General features: G+C 35.4%; 1 protein-coding gene across 4 annotated transcripts in view; it reads right to left on the bottom strand.

Moving 5' to 3' along the window:
* Positions 1-19,645, bottom strand: part of LOC106666214 (serine/threonine-protein phosphatase rdgC) — a 227,649-nt gene that overhangs the window by 58,807 nt on the left and 149,197 nt on the right. The window lies entirely within an intron of this gene.

The following is a 19,645-nucleotide window of genomic DNA, read 5'->3' as shown; positions in this document are numbered from 1 at the left end:
ATTTAGGATGTGGAAAAGTGAATTTATACACTGCAAAATATATTTTTTATATTCAATCAAAGTATTTCTACTCACTCAAAGTGGTTGTCTTCTGTGTAACTGTGCCATTCTTGCGTGTCGTGTTGAGAGTGCCAGTGAGATATTGCTGTTTTATGTTTATATACATTGGATTTTAAAGGGGTGGGAAAGGAAGTCGGTATAAAAAAGACATTTTTGTATAAGGCGTCGGCTTCTCTGAGGTGAAAAGAGCCGACGAAGGGAAACAATGTGTTGGTTATGATTCGGCTACAGCACTCGCTACCCACCATTTTGAACACCAACACAATTTCGACTTCAAAAATCCAAAAATATTACATACAGAACAAAACAAACATAAACGTAATTTCTTAGAAATGTTTCGACTTCAAAAATCCAAAAATATTACATACAGAACAAAACAAACATAAACGTAATTTCTTAGAAATGGTTTATGTCAACAGAGCCTCAACTCAGCATCAATTACCAAACAGATACATGTAAACTCAGTCGCAGCTACGCCAATATCATTAATCAAATTCCACACATCAAATATTTTTCATATAGTCTAATTTCCCAACAATTTAGCTTTCCTTTTCCTATTTTATCCCTTTCTATATAATCCTGAAAGGATAATCTGGCCGAACCATTACCAACGGTTTTTCTCTTCGTCGGCTTCTTTCACCTCAAAGAAGCCGACTCCTTATACAAAAATGTCTTTCTATAGCGACTTCCTTCCCCACCCTTTCAAAATCCCACGTACATAAACATAAAACAGCAATATCTCACTGGCACTCTCAACACGACACGCAAGAATGGCACAATTACACAGAAGACAAACACTTTGAGTGAGTAGAAATACTTTGATTGAATATAAAAAATATATTTTGCATTGTATAAATTCACTTTTCCACATCCTAAATGTATTTGTTAAATGTAAACAACGTTTGTAAATCCCAGGCTCTGAAGATGATCTCAATAAAGATCGAAAGTTGGCACGATAAAGAAAATGTTTTTCTGAAACCTACATCACATCACACCAGACCGCATCTCACGATTTTTGAATAATTATCGATTAACGGTCACTAATCACCACACATTTCAATAAAATATTAATAAATGTTGAAAAAATATAATTTATGATTTAACAAAAAACAATATACGGACTTGAAATAAAGTTAGATCCTTTAATAAGAAATATTCATATTTTTCATGTAATTCTAACTTGGCTGTAAAATTAATTTATTTGTTCTGTCAATGTTTAATCTCAGGCATGAAAATCAAATTAGACTTAATGACATGTTATTAAAACTGTTTGTCAAAACTGACCAATTTTTGTTTCAACCAGAGCCGGTTCAAATCGACAGAATTTAGCTTTACGTTGAATCTAAGCGGGGTACAAAGAGAAAAGCTTTAGACGAGTATACCACCGGATCAAACAGGTCGGGTAAATATTGGCTTTCTTCATTGAGAAAACAATCAATTTCTTTTCTGAACAATTTTGCTTTATCGTGATTTATTCAAGGTTTATTAATGTTTATCGACGTATCATTTTATATTATTATCTTATAACGGTATCGCCAATATTGATCACTTACTGGTCATCCTTTAGATGGCCAACGATCGTTTTATAATGAAAGAATAAAAACATTCTTTAGCAGTTAGGCTTTAGAACCTCATCAAACTTTTCACCAAAGCGTTAAAATATTGCGAAACCAACTATTCAAGTGAGACAGGATCAAAGGAAAAGGCAAAAGTAAATACTTCTACGCTTTCTCCAAGCATAGAGCTTTAGCCAGGGGGCGTTTATCATGATAATAACGGCTTGAAAGATTGATTAAACTTTGTGGTGTTCGTGAGATGGAGAAAAGTAATTTCTGAGCACAAAAGGAATGGTTGATACTGCTTTCTTAATCCATTACAAATCATAAGCAAGTAAACGAAGGATTTTTAAGCGTAATTAACTCTGTAGGTTGGAGTTTTAAATCCAGATTTTAATTTAAAAACTCGTAATTTCAGTCTATTTTGAATATATTTTTTAGTTTTGTAACACAGTTTTTATATAGTTCTTAATATGTATACTTTTAGCTTACAGTGACTCACAGATTCGTTCACAGCTGAATGCAAATTGGGTTATATCATTATTTACTTTACAAAACAATTGTAGGACATCAAATAAACGTAGTTTTTTTGTGTAGAGATTAGTGACCGTTAATCGATAGTAATTCAGATATCGTGAGATGCGGTCGGGTCTGATGTAGGTTTCAGAAAAACATTTTCTTTTTCGTGCCAACGTTTCGATCTTTTATTGAGATCATCTTCAGGGCTCAATAAAAGATCGAAACGTTGGCACGAAAAAGAAAATGTTTTTCTGAAACCTACATCACACCCGACCGCATCTCACGATATCTGAATTACTGTAGTTTTTTTAAATAATTTTATTTATCTTAACACAAAAACACTCAAAAAGTTAAATTGTTCCTTTGTCATGTTTATTAAAATAATATAAAAGAAATTACCGTGTGCGAACTATAATATGATTGTGTCATAGAAAGTCTTTTAATATTTTGTATGTCCTCCTTGGGCTTTCAAAACTGCATCAGTCCTTCTGGGCATACTTCTCACGAGATTTCTGTACTGTTCTGGACAATTAGGTCCCATTCAACTTGTGTTTTTTCCCAAAGTTGATCGAAGTTTGAAGCGTCTCCTGCAGCATCGGCTAAAGATTTTTTAGTTTTCCCCACAAGTGCTCAATTGGATTAAGGTTAGGTGACAGTGGGGGGCCATTCCATGACATTAAAACCACGATCAGCCTCTGTTTGGTCAGCTGGTTTCTTCACTTTTCCCGTCGCTCTTAATCCGGCCTCACGTAAACATCTCCGTTTGTTTCAGCACTGACATCCATATTATCATTAACGCTGAATTTGGACAGCATTGTCAACCTGTCCTGATCGAACGATAGATACAACGCCTTTTGGAAAATTTTGTTTTATGACCACTCCTCTTCTTTTTAAAACAACTATCGTAAATTCCGGAAGATCTTTTAGGTTTTGTTATTACACCAATAATAACAATTTATATTTTTTTGAAATTTCACGATAAGAAAGTCTTTCTTGTAGAGATTTTATTATTTGATCTTTTAAAAATGTTGAAAATGGCTTCATACTGTAATTAAACAGAATAGATCATAACCATTAAGGAAATGAAATATTTTCAATATGTAAGAAAAATACCTAAATTGATGATACCTGATAACAAATTTGAGACGAATTATTGAATGGTTTTTGCGAAATTTGCAATGAAGTAACCCGAGTCACAAAACTGTTCACACGAAGACTCGTAATAAATTGGCTCAATTCAAAGGTATAAACTCAAATAAAGATTATTAGGCTGAATGCTTTTTTACCAACAGTTCGACGAAATCAATCCTATTGCTGTTGTCTGGATTAAAAAATACGGGATTTGCAAACTAGAGATAATAGAAAATTGTTTACTGATGTGAACAAATATGTGAGTCACTGTATATACAAAAAATAATTATCGACTAACAGTCACTAATCACCACACAAAAATAATTAAATTCAATTTCAATAAGTAAAAGAACATGCACCTAAGACACAAGGTGTTTTCTACATTAAAAGACTTCCTCTTGAAGTTTAAAAAGTGCCCGCGGAGGGTGAAAATATAGAAATCAACTTGGAAGGAATTTCAAATGAGGAACATTTTTACCAACGGTGGGTAATAAGGTGGGCGCAAGGAAAACTTCGTGAAAACTCGACCTCGTTCTTCCTTTCATTTGCATTTTTAAAGGATCGCCTTGAGCGTTCTATCGGATAAGTAACCCATTGCTCAAATAAATGCGTTTTAATAAAACAAACTTTTAATTTTCTGTGACATATTTTTGACCTACTTACTGAATAATGCCGAAGCAAAATTTTAATGATTGTGAGATATTAAAGTGAAATATACAATACGTCCACGCTAAAGGAAAGTCTAGGGATATTTTTCCTGTGTAAATAGTTTATTTGTTATGAATGGTGAAATAAATGAGATATTTCACGGGGCCGTGCATACAGTTGCGCACAGCTCGTCGGTGTTGGTGGTTTAAGCTCCTTATTTTTAAAACAATCCTCTGAGCTTTTTGTTATGGAAAACTTTACTAATTTAACTAATAAATGATAATATACATTAAAGAGCATAGAAAAGTTAAACTAACGTTTTAATCAGTGACGTACAATATTTTTACATAATATAGGATTTGGTGATATCAGAGTGTACAAATATACACAAATATCTTTTGGTCTAGCATTTGTAAAAATATGACTATAATTGAAATTCTACAATTATTTAACAAAATAGACTAAGATTCTAAACTAAAAAATAGGCGATACTACAATATGTGCTTAAACGTATAAAATTTTGAATTTCCAATTAGTTTAATTATAAAATGTCATTTTCAATAACCTTTCATAAAAAAAGTAATAATAGTGAAATAGAAATGTGCTGGATCGTTGTCTGAGTGGTTGCAACACCGGCCGTAAATCTGTTCCGACAGAAATGGTTTTATGTACCAGACACGAAATAGAATCATGTCCGGATTAACCTGGGTTAATCTTCACATGCTTGAAAATGGATAAACATATGGCGATTATCTTTGATGTTAATTGTGGAAAAACATAAAAAAATCGATTCTAGCAAATATCTTTTAGTATTCCATTTTTTCGTTTTAAAAACATAGTTCCATTTAATAAAAAAAAAATTTATTTATCTTTTTGTCATACAAGAGGACTTAAACTCCAACTACTACTCATTGGGTATCTCTAACGAGGAGCCAAACCATTTTAGAATATTTTTTCATATTACTCAGTAAAAAGCCGTGGGCTTGATGAGATTCAAACCCAGAACCGCTAGCGTGCTAAATACGGGTCGAAAATTATTATTTTACATATTTCATATATTTTTAAATTTATTTCATTATTTTATTTACGTTTTTTAAAATGATTATTACTTGAGATAAAATGATACCATTTTTTTTAAATAAGAAAAATATCTATTACTGTTTGGCTGAAAATATGCAGTTCGGTCTAGCCTTCACTTTGAAATTTGATATTTTTAATTCTTTCCAAGCCATGGTTTCTAATTAATAATTCTTGTTAGTTTTTGTCATCAAAATGGTTTTTACCCCTTAAAAAAAGTTTTTAACATTTTGCCATCATCAGTGGTTGGTCAGTGTTTCTTCTCGAAAGTATATAGTATTTTTAGGTTAAGTCGTGACGGCTACCTGAATACTTAGTGATATATTCGTTTTAAATGTGAATCTAAGGAAAGTGTGAAGAAAACTGAATAAATTTTTTTCGCAATTTTGAGTCATTATATACTTTCCTTAAATGGTTTTAACTTTCTTATGAACGTGTGTGGTGTTTAGTGACCGTTAGCCAATGACTATTTAGAGATCGTGAGATGCGGTCTGGTGTGACGTAGGTTTCAGAAAAACATTTTCTTAATCGTGCCTACGTTTCGATCTTTATTGAGATCGTCTTCAGGACCTGGGATTTATAAACATTTTTTAAATTTTACAAATACATGTAGGATGTTAAAAAGCTCAACATACTCAACACGACAGTCAAGAATGACACATCTACACGGAAAACCAATATGAGTGAGTACAAACACTTTGATTGAATCAAAATATTTCTAGCGTTGTATAAATTCATTTTTTTAAATCTAAAAGTGTTTAGCATTGTATAAATTCATTTTTCAACATCCTACATGTATTTATAATATTTAAACAATGTTTATAAATCCCACGCCCTGAAGATGATCTCAATAAAGATCGAAACGTTGGCACGATAAAGAAACTGTTTTTTTACAACCTACGTCACACCAGACCGCATCTCACGATCTTTAAATAGTCATTATTTTAAATATAATGGATTTTTATATGCATTACAATTACAGCTTAAATAATTTTTTTCAGAATTTCAAAGAGCGAAGTTTCTAAGTGATTTTTTTCTCGATTATAAACTCACAATTTCAGAAAACACAATTGATTGGTCAATTTTTTCAATACATCAAGTTAGAAATGTTCGATTTTTACCTTTTCAAGTCCGCTTTCCTTTACTTATTTTCTCGTCAAAAGGTAGCAGTTGTATAATAAAAGGTCACAAGTGAAATATCATTATATTCTTACTGATTGAAAAGTTTTGTTGCATTTGCACGAAAAAACTGAAAAATTTCCATTTTATATGATATAAGGCGAATAATTAAATCAGTTTAATTCCGATAACGAAAGCAACGTATAATAATAAAGACTGATACGTTAACGATAACTAATATTAGACTGGCACATTTAAAAGAAACGCTAAATTGAACACACTAAGTCGTGAAGCTATTTAAAAACTTTTTCCACTAATGTTTTATTTTTTGAGGATCCATAACGGAGTGAACTGAAAGTCTGATGGCAATGCGTGTCTTACATATGGGCAATAATGACAATTGGCGTTATCGATAACGATCAAACTGCTGACGAAAGTTAATCAAGTTGCCGACCACCAAGCCAAATGACTCTGTTTACGGTGAAAACAGGCAGTGAACAGCGTCAACAATTATGTATTAAAGTGTACATACGTAGTTTCAGCGGACATCAATGACATAGCCAAATACACGCTAGTGTATTTACTATTTCGATTCATTTCATATCGATTCATATCGATTTTTGTAATGTACAGAAATGAAATTTTTGACAAAAGAGCGCCGAATAATTCCGTAATAAATAAAGCCGACTTGCTAAACTTCAATGTCGTTAAACGTTATTAATTAACTAGTAATATACGCATATACTCTTTTGAGACATTTAACTGAGCCATAAGAAGAGAGCGTGGCATTTTAGGCAGTCAGGTCGGCCAGAATGACCTTAATAAATAGTAAACACTTTACTAAATAAACTGTACATTGTTATTTAATCGTTTTCTCTCCAAGACACCACGTTTGCTAAATAAACAGTATTTAACGGATAAAAAGAGTCGGTTACATTAGTCAAAACGGCATTGGTATCGTTAGAATCGAGTGTTTTCTTCCTTTTGCAATTCCTGTACGGGAAAATTTTGGTCAGTGAGCTATAATCGCGTTTGAATAAAATTTGCTTATTAAATCCTTTCTTGCTTTATACTTTTTTTTGAATATTATATTTTTTCATTAATATATGCAATAACGCTGCTTTATTTAACCATAAAGGAATAGAGTACAAAAAAAAGATACGGTATTGATACTTTTCTATTGATTTTGCATCAGTGACGACTCGAAACAAAGAGACAACGAGAATTCGCCATCCTGGAAATGTTAACCAGTTAGTAAAACAGGTCGTCAAATATCTCGCGCACGTTTATTTACCTTGCTAAATTGATTTATGTATGTGGCATAAGCTAATATTGCTTTAGCAAAACTATTAACTAAGCAAATAGAGGAAAACTTGGATTAAATCGATGGCAAAACACGTTCGGTCGAGTGCTCATTATCCGGTTTATTTTGTGTAAACTTTATTGAAAGAACCAACAACGTCCTGCTCATTTAGATCTCTGCCGATGTTTAATCTCATATACGTGGATTTATAGTTTGTCTCTACCGGCAAAGACCGTGAAACCTGGTAGGCACATGTCCTAGTGGAATTTGGTACTGTCACCCTCACATTTTGGGGATGACACTTTCAGTCACTTTTGGAAAGTGAATGGGGCACATTAGAATGCTGAGTGGGGGAAGGTCGAAAGAGGGGAGATGTTGGAGTTGAACTGGAAAAAAGAGATCAGGTGTGTTTCAGACTCGATAACGGTTGCTCGAAACTAACATAAATTCTGCCACAATTTAGTTACCACCAGGGTGAGTTGAGCGATTGTGCTGTACCGTTGTGTGGTTGCAGGTTGGAATTGGGGAGAAGAGTTAAACGTCTCACTTACCCTATGTTACAATTTTGGTTTAGCTTGTATATATATGTTTTGTAAATATATTTTGTTTTCAGTCGATTTATTTTCAGCAAATGCGCTTTTATTTGTTTTATTTTACTTTTCCTCTACCCTTTACTATCTCCAGTTTTAGAAGTGTTATTATTTGTCGTGGCGTCGAATGATCGACGTCACAGTACATACATGATAACAATGAGAGGACCAAACGAGAAAGATAAATTTTCAAAGTTTCTAAATAATTCACCGGATTGGTTTGTTTCCCGGGGGTTCGCAATTGACTTGCAGAAGTCAGTTCTTGGGGATAAAAGGCCATTTCTAAGAATGTTGCGTTCGAATCTCAACGGACTTGAACCCATGCATCTTCTAGTGATGATTCGCTGTATCAATGTTGTAGCCGTAATGGCCATCTGCCCCCTCCCCTCAGAAATTAATGTTTCTGTTTGATGTTCTCCTTTTGTCGAACGGGTTTTTTAATATCCACCTATAAATCAGACCCAACATAGATGATGGCGAAATGCTAAAACGCGACTGACATATCAATTCAGTAAAGACACGCTGATCAAAATGGTCGGTAACGACCAATATATGAGAAACAAAGGATAAGGATATAAGGATAAGAATAAGGATAAGGAAAAGAATGTATCGAAATGGGGCCGCGGGGGCAGAGTTGTTAGGGCGTTGAATTTTCCACGCTAGCGGTTCTGGGTCAAATTGTTTGTTTTCATTTTGTTTTATGTATAATAACAAGATATCATTTTATTACATTTTTTCCTCTTATGGGGAAAAAAATTAATAAATCTTAAATAGTGGCGGGACGAACCGAGACGAGAAGCGCGAGAGCAGGAAGCAATTCGCGGCCTGCAAGATCCTGACCCGGAGGGCACTGGGTTCGAGGATAGTGGGCTCCGGGTTCATGATTGGAAAAAAAGCAAGGAGAGTCAGTTCGAGATAGACGATCCGGGTAAGAGGTGGTCTCCGCGAGGAAAAGAAAATATTTAAAAAAAAATGTGTGTGTGGCTTGTGATCCCAGTCGTGCTGATCTACGGGTGCGGAGAGTTCCTACGAAGAGAAGGGGCTGATCTCGGCAAGTGGAAGAGTGATACCGTGAGTTGGTTCATTTCCAATTTCTTTATCAGGCCTGATAATTCGGGACTAAAGACATTAGTTGTAAGTTTCGGCCTTTTGTTAGTTTTTAATTTTAATTTAAAAAGAATTTGTCAATGTAATTATAAATAGAATAGTTGTTATTAGTATTCTTTTTTTTAATCGTAGTTTAAACCCTAAGATATCATCTTGTTTTAACGAATTAACTCCGATAGAAGAAGGAAGAACTTTATTATTTAGCTCCCATCATAACCCTGGGTGGAAGCGCCACTTCATCAGGAAGAAGAGAAGCCAGAAGAAGAAGAAGAAGAAGAAAAATAACTTTATTCTGGGACTGGTGTCCCCTTAGAATAATTTACATGAAACAAAATATAATAACCTTCTATGAAGTCACATAATTTAAAAAAAAAAAGGAAAAAAAAGATAGATAGAAATCGTGGCACAATGTATGCCAGTAAGGCGGGCCAGAAAACAAAGACAAAAATAATAAATGTTATCGTGAGGTCTCTGCTTGGAGGGAGAGGAGGTGATTATAAAGATGGGATTTAAATGAGGAGAAGGAGGCAGCGTGACGAATAGATAGGGGAAGGGAGTTCCAGAGTTTAGGGGCTCGGATCAGAAAGGATCTTTCGAAGGTATGGGTTGTATGTTGCGGAAGGATAAGGTCGATTGGGGATGAGCGGGTTTTACGGGTGTGATGTGAGGAGTTGAATTGGAGGGATTGGATGATATAAGGAGGACGACGAGTGTGGATGGACTGGAAAAGAAAGCAACCTAGGAAATACTGGGCACGGAAGGAGGGGAATAGCCAGGAAAGTTGGAAATACAACCCCGACACCCGGGATCCCCGAGGGGTGCCGTACACAAATCTTACGCAACAATTGAAAATACGCTTCAATCGCGCGTTCTCCCTCTCCGAGAGACCACCGTATGCCACACAGCTGTAATCGAAGAAGGGAAGTATAAGGGAAGATACAAGGAGTTTGCGGGTGGAGAAAGGTAAGAGAAGCCAGGACCGACGGAACAGGCAGAGGGAGGCGATGGAATGGCGAGAAATTTGGGAAATGTGAGAATGCCAGGAAAGGTTTTGATCAAAGACTACTCCTAGGTTTTTAACCGAGGAGCAGAAGGGGATGGGGTGGTTATTTAGCATGAGAGGTGGGATGCTGGGGAGGGAATTGAGGAGTTTTTTGGACCCGATAATTATGGCGGTGGATTTGGACGGGTTGAGGACTAAGGAATTTTTATGAGCCCATTCATTGATGGAGTTGAACATGAATTGAACATTGATGAACAGAAGCGCTACATCGGTCGTCTGGGGTCTAACAAGAGAACCGTATTTGTCCTTTCTTTTCCCTTTCTTTTTTTCCATTGTTCTACTCTTCTTTTCCTTTTTTTCTGGTTTCGGTATTTATCCTTCTTCAAAAATACAGTAGCGCCCCCTCACCGACCATCACTTGTCTCTCCCTTCAACACGTCCCCCCTTCCCCACTGAGCTACCGCCAACGTACGTGCAGCCACAGTAAGGAAGCTATAACAATTTTAAGTTGCTTGGTAAAATATATGATTAGCTAATTATGTTTTATTCTTTTTCTTTTTCTTTTATTAAATGTGCTTATTATCCTTAATGTAATTACCATTATAAAACTGAGACGATGTTATGTGTCAGATGGTCAGATGTATATATGCCAGAAATATAAAAGTTTTAATTAAAGCGCAAGGTAGAACAAGTAATGCACTGCAGAACCATTGAATTGTTATTATTAAATGGAAATTGTTAAGCTCATTTATACCATCATTACATCAATCAACTCTCCCGAAAACAACTTGAGTTCCTAATTAATTATGACTAAAACAACGTTTAAATGAGAGAAGTTCTCAAAGTTAAAACTTTTAATATATGAGTACTTCACCTCAATAACGATTATTTATATATATTTTGTTTTCTGAGTTATTCTTGTTCGTTTTCTTTTTAAATAGTTTGTACTTGTTTTGGGTTCTTTATATGATGATATTTGTCTCTTTAAAAAATTGAAAATTTTCCTCAAAAGCATTTGCAAATAAACAAAAGGCCTACAAACCAGAAAAGACCAAACAATTTATGTATTTATATTTCTTGAACATTAATTGCTGTATTGAGCAAAATTCAGCATTGTTATGATCACATTTATACGACAGAAACATTATTGTGAGATGAGGACCTGTAGGTGGATCGCGTCTGATCATCCTGCCAGATTTTTCTGACAGATCGGCTCTCTCGGTTTGCCTGTCTTTTCCCCGTCAATCTTGTTTCTTTTTCCTTTCCGCAAGGGTGTATAAGATGTATAAACAACGTCTTTTTTCCTGCGACTTATATTAAGACGGATTATGTCTGAGATTGTGATGAAACCTTAAAACAAGAAACACACCCGTATCATCTTCAGGCGGCCGTGTCTTATTTGTAAGTTTGTAAAATGTAAAGCAAAATGTGTCGGAATCATTTATTTTTTGTCGTCGACTTTTATGGATTAAGGTTGTTAAAAATCTTAAAATACAGATAACCTGAAAAGTTTTTTTGTTTTACAAATCAATCAATGGCGTTAATCAACCTCCTATTTAGATAGGAGGATCAGGTGTTTACATCACGTAATACCAAGGAAATAATGGGTCAGTTCATAAAGAAAACTGTCTTGAACAGTTTTCAACACTGTACATTATAAAATATTTTCCTCCTCATAGGTTCAAAACCGATGATTCTTGTTGAATATGATGAAACAATAAGTGAGCGCACTGCCAAAAATTGATTCGAAAAGTTTGCTTCTGAGAATGAGATGTTTGAAGAAAAACCACGGTCTGACCTTTTATCTTGAATGACGACAAATTGGAAGAATATATCGAACTTGATTCGGGTCAAACATGTCAGGAGCTCGTCAGTCTGTTTGATTTAACCATTCTAGATTGCTTTGAATTCGAAGGGCATGGAAACTGAACACGTGTTCTTCATAATTTGACCGACGGTAATAAGCTTCAGAGTCTATACATTTCCTTTCATTGCTTTCACCGGATTGTCACATGCGACTCTTACAACTACTCGTAAAAATTGTTTTGACTTAATATGCACTAAAATTTTGACGATGATAATGATATGTTTATGCATATGTAACCAGCCCTAAAACAATAGTTACAGACAAAGATTTGAAAGCCGTTGAGGTGTATCATTCTATATATTTCAATTAATTATTCTTTTTTATCTAAGGTCTTGGTTGAGATGAAAAAATCAGCATTACGAGCGGGATTTGAACCCACGACCTTCTGCGAGCTTCACGAACTCCACATACAACCTTTCAAATTTTCCCTCTTTTCTTGCCATTTTTAATTTCATAAATATGATCAATCATGACCACATAACATATATGGATTGTATACATTTTTAAAAAGAATAATAAAGAATAACCTCGCCAACGTTACCAACCCGAGAGGCCACCCTGGCTGAGCAAGGATGTAAGGTATAAGACAACCATGGCAGAGTTGGTTTGAGTTAAGTTGAGTTGAGTTCAGAGTTGAGAGTCAGTAAAGAAGATGGACATAACACGAGATCAGCCGTCTAAGTCCGGAATCTGAGTCGGAGGCTGAGTCCCGTTGGACTTGTCACCAAATGTACAGCCCGCAGCCATGCGCCCGCTGCTGGATCGGCAACCCAGAGTGACAACGATCCTCCTCCGCAACAAAGATTCCCGTCTCTACCCTTTTGAGGGAGATATCGCGGGGCACAGTGGAAACAGGGGTGGAGACATTTGTACAGTGGTTTTTTCGGTAGAAAACTATATGCATGGGTGAATTTTTCGAATTTACAGTCCCAAAACATATACAGGATTTCATGATTTTACCCTTGAAGCGGAGAGAATGTGCGACCGTGAAGCGCATTTGCTCTGGCTCTCCTCGAAAGAAGAAAACCAAACTACAGATTTCTTCTTTTCAAGGGGCCTGAATAGATTACACCCCGCATAACAGATCGATCGTGACGGTTTAACATAGGAAAGCGCCGTCTTAGAATTTACTCCATTTTTATTTCATTACGGCTGAAATCATTTTTCTCGCAAACCTTTGAATAAGGAAGCACTAACATTAATAAAAAATCTCTACCATTCGCACAAATGTCGGTAAAGTTATTACTTAGTGTAATCATCTTATAATGCTCGGAAAAAAGTGAAAATTATATTCCGTGAGACAAAAAACACCTCACTTTGTTTGTTGCGCTTTCCGGTTAAATGTAATCCGAAGCTCGTCTTGTCAGAACAAAATCCCCTTATGAAAGTAATCGCCGAGGATTTGTTGCACGCGACGAGTGAGTTTCAATGACGTCACTCATTGCGTGACAAAACACAACGACGTTTTTTCATCCTTTTTTTATCTGGCTACGCTACTCTAACCGTAGATTTACCAAGATAAACAGGTTTCTCCGGAGTCCTCCAAATATCGATTAATCGGGGTTTTTAAATTAGCTGTTTGCAAAGTAGACTAAAATGGTTAATTAAAGGCTTATGATGATTATTATTTATTCAGTGTGTTTCTACTAAAAATTTTTTGTTCATTGAATTGTTACTAAACTCAGTTGAGTGTAAAAATGATTGTCGTATTTTAATAATCTCTTGTATATGTTCAAAATGGACCTTTCCTTCAGTTTTTTGAAAAGTTAGAGAATGTGTTTCTTTAAGAGTATCCACTCGCATCCACTTTATTTCTTCTACGCTTTGTTAAGTTCTTCTAACCGGGATTTGATGAAATCAGGCATCCTACATCTGCTCGCTTCCGATGTATCCTCACAAATAATGTTAACTATTTTATTAGCCCCTTTGGCCATTTTTTTTGCGTCTGACTTTCTTGAGATTTCTCTACTCTATGTTCTTCTTTTGCTTTATGTTTTGAGGCGTTTTTTGTGCTGTTTTTTTTCTCGTTCTCCTGACATAGACGAAAACAGACCTATTGAGACGGAGATTTATCAGGTTGTCCTGAATGTTCCGCAGAAAGTGGAGAGAGAGGCCCGTTGGAGAACAAAAGATGGGGAAAAGAATGGTTCGTTGATGAAGAGGACTAGAAAGGGAATGGTTTGGGAAATGAATAACGAATAAAAGATCATCATATAGGGCCTGGGGAGCAACAAAGTGCGAACGACTATCTCGTCAAAAGTCCCAAAAAGGCTAGGTATAGAAAAGTAATTCTAATATTTGTTGAACATTTTTGCTTCACCACTTCGCAAAATACATACCTCTAATGCTTTAAACTTCTTTGATTTTATTCATCAATCCTTTTCGATTCCTTTTCTACATTTTTCAAAGCCTAAGCCTGTCTCCATTGCGAGCAGACGCATCGGAATTTGTTTTGAGCTGTCATTAATTATTTTTCTAATTATCCGTGATTTGATTCCACCGTATCAGTCCCGTTTTTTAAATTTATGTGTTGAGATTGTCTTAAAGACAAGACAGTTTTTGCAGGAAGTAATGACTACCCTGTTCAAGAGCAACCTAACGGAGCCAGAAATTATTTTCCAAACAATTCCAAAAGTCCAAATCACAAACTTCACGTGGGAAAATTTAAAACGGATTTTCGGGCTGCTTGTTCCCAGAAAATTTTTTAGTTTAATTTTTAAATGCATTATTATTATTATTTGTAATTTTACCACTTTCGTCCGAAAAGTGGTCTACAGTATCAAGATAAAACTGAGTTAGAGATTCGATAGTTAGGATTCATATTGCAATGAATGATGGAAAATTATTACTGATTAACCATTAAACAATCAAAAGCTAAATGTGTTTACATTAAAATGTATTTGTTTATTGTGCAATCATAATTTATCTAATTTTGGAGATTATCTTGAGGATGGCGCTACAATAGATCGTTTTCATAATAACTTATAAACAGATTAAAAAACAATAGAAACAATAAAACATTGAATTGTACTTTTATAACAAAAATCACGAATCTTTATAATATTTTAAATAATGTATTATAATTTATCCATATAGTAGAACCATAACATAGGAAAAATATAAATATGGATTTCTTAGAAATCTTTACAAATGATTACTTTACGCTTCACAAAAAAGCAGCATTGTACGCTGGGATAATATATCTAAGAAAAAGAATGACATAATGCATAAACAGGAAGATTGCGTTCAAAGTGAACGGCGTAAGCGTGCTAAGTTATATTGAACGAGAAAAACTCAAATAAATCTGGCAGAAAAACACCGCAAGTACAGTGAGTTATGGCACGACAGCAGAAGAAATAATGATATTTGAGGCTGGAAAAATATTGGAATCTATAAAAGAAAATAACCGGTAAGTCCAGGAAAGGGTATGCATTACTTCTTATAGAACGCGGCAATAACTATTAATTTTAAGAGATTGAAACGAAAACATGTAATTTCAGCCTTGGAAGACGGTATTAAAAAGGAAACGGATGTTTGTTGCCATAATTGCGGACCACTTAAGAAGTAGAGCGTAGTTTTGACATTTATCCGTAAAAGCGTGTGCTGACCTTAGCCGTAAAAAACGAAATAACCCTGTTCTCCATCTTACTTTGTTTTGGAATACACAGTAAAGAATCCCAAGAATAAAAACAAGACCTTTGAAAGTCGGAGGTCTCAAACGTGTATTCGTATTTGTATAGCCAAAGTTTGAAGAGAGAAAAAAAAACAATTCATGGTATAAATAGATTAAAATTAAAAGATAAGTCAGGACGTACAAAAATGTTTGAACATAAAAGGAATAAATTGACTTTAGTTAACTTATCAATATATAAGTATTTCAGGATATATTTTTAGGGAAGGTTTTGATTCTGAAAGTGGTTATAACGGTAATAATCGACAAAATTGTTTTTAGTATTATTAAAGTGCTTGTACTAGGTATGTTTCATAAATATTACAAAATACTGCACACTATTACAGATGTATACCATTTTGACTGCTTGTTTTGTGTTTTTTTTCTCGACCTTCCTAAATAAAACAGTAATCAACTTGCAGGATTTTACTCGGCCGTGTCGGAAATTGACGATGGGAAGTAAAGGACGGAATTGAAAGTATAACTTAGACGATACCGTCAGCACTAAGACTTTATTGAGTCATAAAAAACCGAACGCGGACCGCATTAGCTGTAAAGCTATGAGAAATTGCGAGTATGGGCCGTGACCGCCCGAGGAAATCGTCCCCCTCGTCAAACTCGCCTCCCTGGAGTTCCAGGATCCAAACAGTGTCCCTCGCCATTTTCTAGCAACGACGCACTTCAAATCTATTTGCAATCTTTATCTAAATTAACGGGGGATTGGTAAATTTTCACTAGTTCATTTGATAACACCTTGTCTCTCTTCTACTAAATTTCAGGTTTTACAATGATGAACATTGTAAAAGTTTAAATATTGGGAAGCTTTTGAACAGAAAAAATCTGGTTTTATACATAGAAAAGAGCTTATTGGTGCCACACGATTTTATAGAACAAAGATTTTGGTTTCTATTTTCAGACATTCTTTTAGGTAACTTTAAAGTAAAAAAGTGTATTTGATTGTTGATTAATAGACAGTAAACTTTTTTCTATGCGAGTTCGTTTAAAAATTTCCATCTTTTGATCCGGGACTAAATTCACCATCAGTAGTACACTTTGAAGTTTTCCACCATCTTATTTCAGGGCAGTGGTGCTATGGTAATGATGCAGAACAGAAATTACAAGTTCTGTTTATCAGCTGTAAATAGCATACTTATGTGTAGCGGAATTGCAACATATATGGCCTTAACCATCGTGCAGGGAACACCAGGAAATATAGACATGTGTTCATATTCAATCAACTCACTACTGTCCTTGAAGGAAATTTTTTTCCGGCCATGTGTGATAGTACCATCGAACATACACATTCAATGCTATCAACCTAAAGCAGCAGGTAGAAAAGTCACATTGATATGAGCCGAGATTAGCCGATTAGGAAAGAAAGCAGAAAATACGGAAGTGTCCAATAAGAGGTGCATGACATGTAGATGTAGATGTAGACGTAATAGTCGGGGTGTAATATACTGCGCCCTTTAAGGGCTATTGTATCCATCGTTATCTGCCTAAAGCACATCGGTGAGTCCTATTTCATCAAGAAACTTGATTAATAGGCCCGGTTTCAGTGGTTGAAGCTCTTCTATGGTCAGATTATACATCCCAAAACATTTCCTCCTGCGGGCAAGTATAGCTCCGCAGTTTGTTAGTAGATGTGTTGGTGTCTCCTCTGCCTCTTTGCAGAATCTGCATGTGCCGTTTTGGATTATTCCAATCTTCTTTAAGTGTTTATTTAACTTGCACTATCCTGTTAGGAGTCATATTAGGATTGGCAGTTTATTTCTGCTTCCCTTGACACATTCTGTAATTTCTTTCCTTCCAAACTTGGTTAGAAGATTCTTGGATTGTATGTGTCCAATCCAGTTCCATAGTGCCCTCATTTTCTTTTTGTCCTTCTGTCTGAGATGCTCGTTAATAGTGTGGGTTCCTACGCCACAGAAGGTTCAAATCCTGTCAGCAGTGTAGCAGCTCCTTGCCTTGCAAGGGTGTCCTCTTTCTCATTGCCTTCCACTCCCTTGCGTCCTGGGACCCAGCAGAGGCTGACTTTATTCTGCATACCTAATATGTTAAGTTTGGTTTTGCAGTTCAGCACCATCCTTGAACTAATGATATTTGAGCTTAGGATTTAATGGCTGCTTGGCTATCTAACATGATAGCTATGTTCTTGTTTTTGTACCCTTTATTCAGGTTGAGTTCAGTACATCTCACGATTGCGTAAATCTCAGCTTGGAAGATACTTTTCCCATGGGTTCTGAGTATTTGGTACCAGGACCGAATACCTACCTGTACCTTCTTTTGTTCTAAATTCATCTGTGTACCAAAGGATGGTGCCATAGATTACGTTCCGACAATCTAAAGAGATATGCATGAACATTTACAACAGGAATAGTCTTGGTCAAATAATAAACTCACTCGTTTGACACTTGGACTTTCGATGTGTTACGAAGTACCGGCCACAGGGAACACGTGTAACGTCTCATTGACTCTTATTGATTTGTTCAAGAGTTCTGTCCAGAAAAATATTGTGCACCGAACACAATACCCGAAGCGCTGCACGACAAATCAGATATAATAATTATACACTACATGAAAGATATTAATATGTACAATAAGGCAGCAATGTCTTTGATCGGTTAGAGATGTAGATAGCTTAGAATGTATTTATTACTGAGAAAATGTATTGATTAGCGAGAATGTGATCAGAATTATATAATTATATGATTAGATTTTAAATAGATATCTGTATAGATTATGTAGATAGGTTAGAATTCAAGAGGCAGAGTAATATCGACTATCCTTCTCCATAATTGTATGTAATTGTTTCTAACGGATTTAAGTATATGTATAAATGCGTATAATTGAATGTACGTCATTAAGAAAAGAAAGGGATTTAATAAAATGATGTTAAGCGGGAATAATATTTATAAGTTTTAAATCAAAATTTTACAAATGTAATAATATGAATTGGGGTTTAGCTACCAAAGATATAGAAAGAATTACACTTATTTATTTAGGGATTGACAAATTTATATAAAACATGGGGTGTTGCTGAGAAGAGAGTTGATCAACAGACTTTTAATGAAATTATGAATTTTGTTACATAGAAAAGACGGGCAGTGCTAGCTGGGGAGAGCAATGCAAATGGCTAGGAGATCTTGCTTTTCTACGAGAACTCAACTCTTAGTTTGTGGTATCCTAACAGGCAGTTGGGGGCGTTGGATTCCCCTTTCTAGCCAATGAAATAGTTTATTTGTATAAACTGCAATGCTCATCTCCCAAGAGATATTGCATTTTCATTTATAACTCTGAATAAACATTTCTTTCACAACCCCATTTCCTTGTCCCCTTTCACTCTTTAAGGCTTGGGTCTGGCTCGAACTGCCTGGCGGTGGGGCCACTTGTGCCTGATAATAGTTTTATGAAGAGGAAAACGAAGCATATATATACTCTCAATAGCTTAATTTATTATTTAACATTTTTCCCTTATCTCATCCTGAAGCCCTTACTCTCGGATCTCTGGTTTAAGGGGAAAATTGACTCTGGATCTGTCCTTAGAGACATCCAGCCTAAGGACCAATCCTCTATACCAGGGGTGCTCAAACGGTCGATCGCGAGTGCTTTTTGAGTAGATCTCGAGAAGAAAAAAATTTTTAATAAGTAGGTAGGTAACTAAACTACAAAAATGTATTACGTAATAAAATAACACTGCTTGCGGCAAAAGGTGGCTTTATCAAAGGAACGCGCGGCACTTGTCAAAGAAAAGCCGCGTTGTTTCTAGACTAGTAGACAGTACAGTCTAGTCTAGAAACAACGAGAGACAGTACAGTCTAGTTTCGGGCGGCGCGTTTGACGGGAACATTCGAGACTTTCGTTCACGCCGATATAAATGTTGTGCCTGCAGGAATTGGAGTCATTCTGAATTGTAACTTGATGGCGATACTACGTCGATACAAAGTTTATTATTAAATAGTGGAAAATGAGTGCAGTGAAATCTAAAACGTATC

Source organism: Cimex lectularius, unplaced genomic scaffold (assembly GCF_000648675.2).
Source record: "Cimex lectularius strain Harlan isolate CLEC.00 unplaced genomic scaffold, Clec_2.1 scaffold5, whole genome shotgun sequence".
In the NCBI taxonomy this organism is placed as follows: domain Eukaryota; kingdom Metazoa; phylum Arthropoda; class Insecta; order Hemiptera; family Cimicidae; genus Cimex; species Cimex lectularius.
Note: the sequence above shows the minus strand (reverse complement) of the source record. Positions and strands in the feature narration are given on the sequence as shown.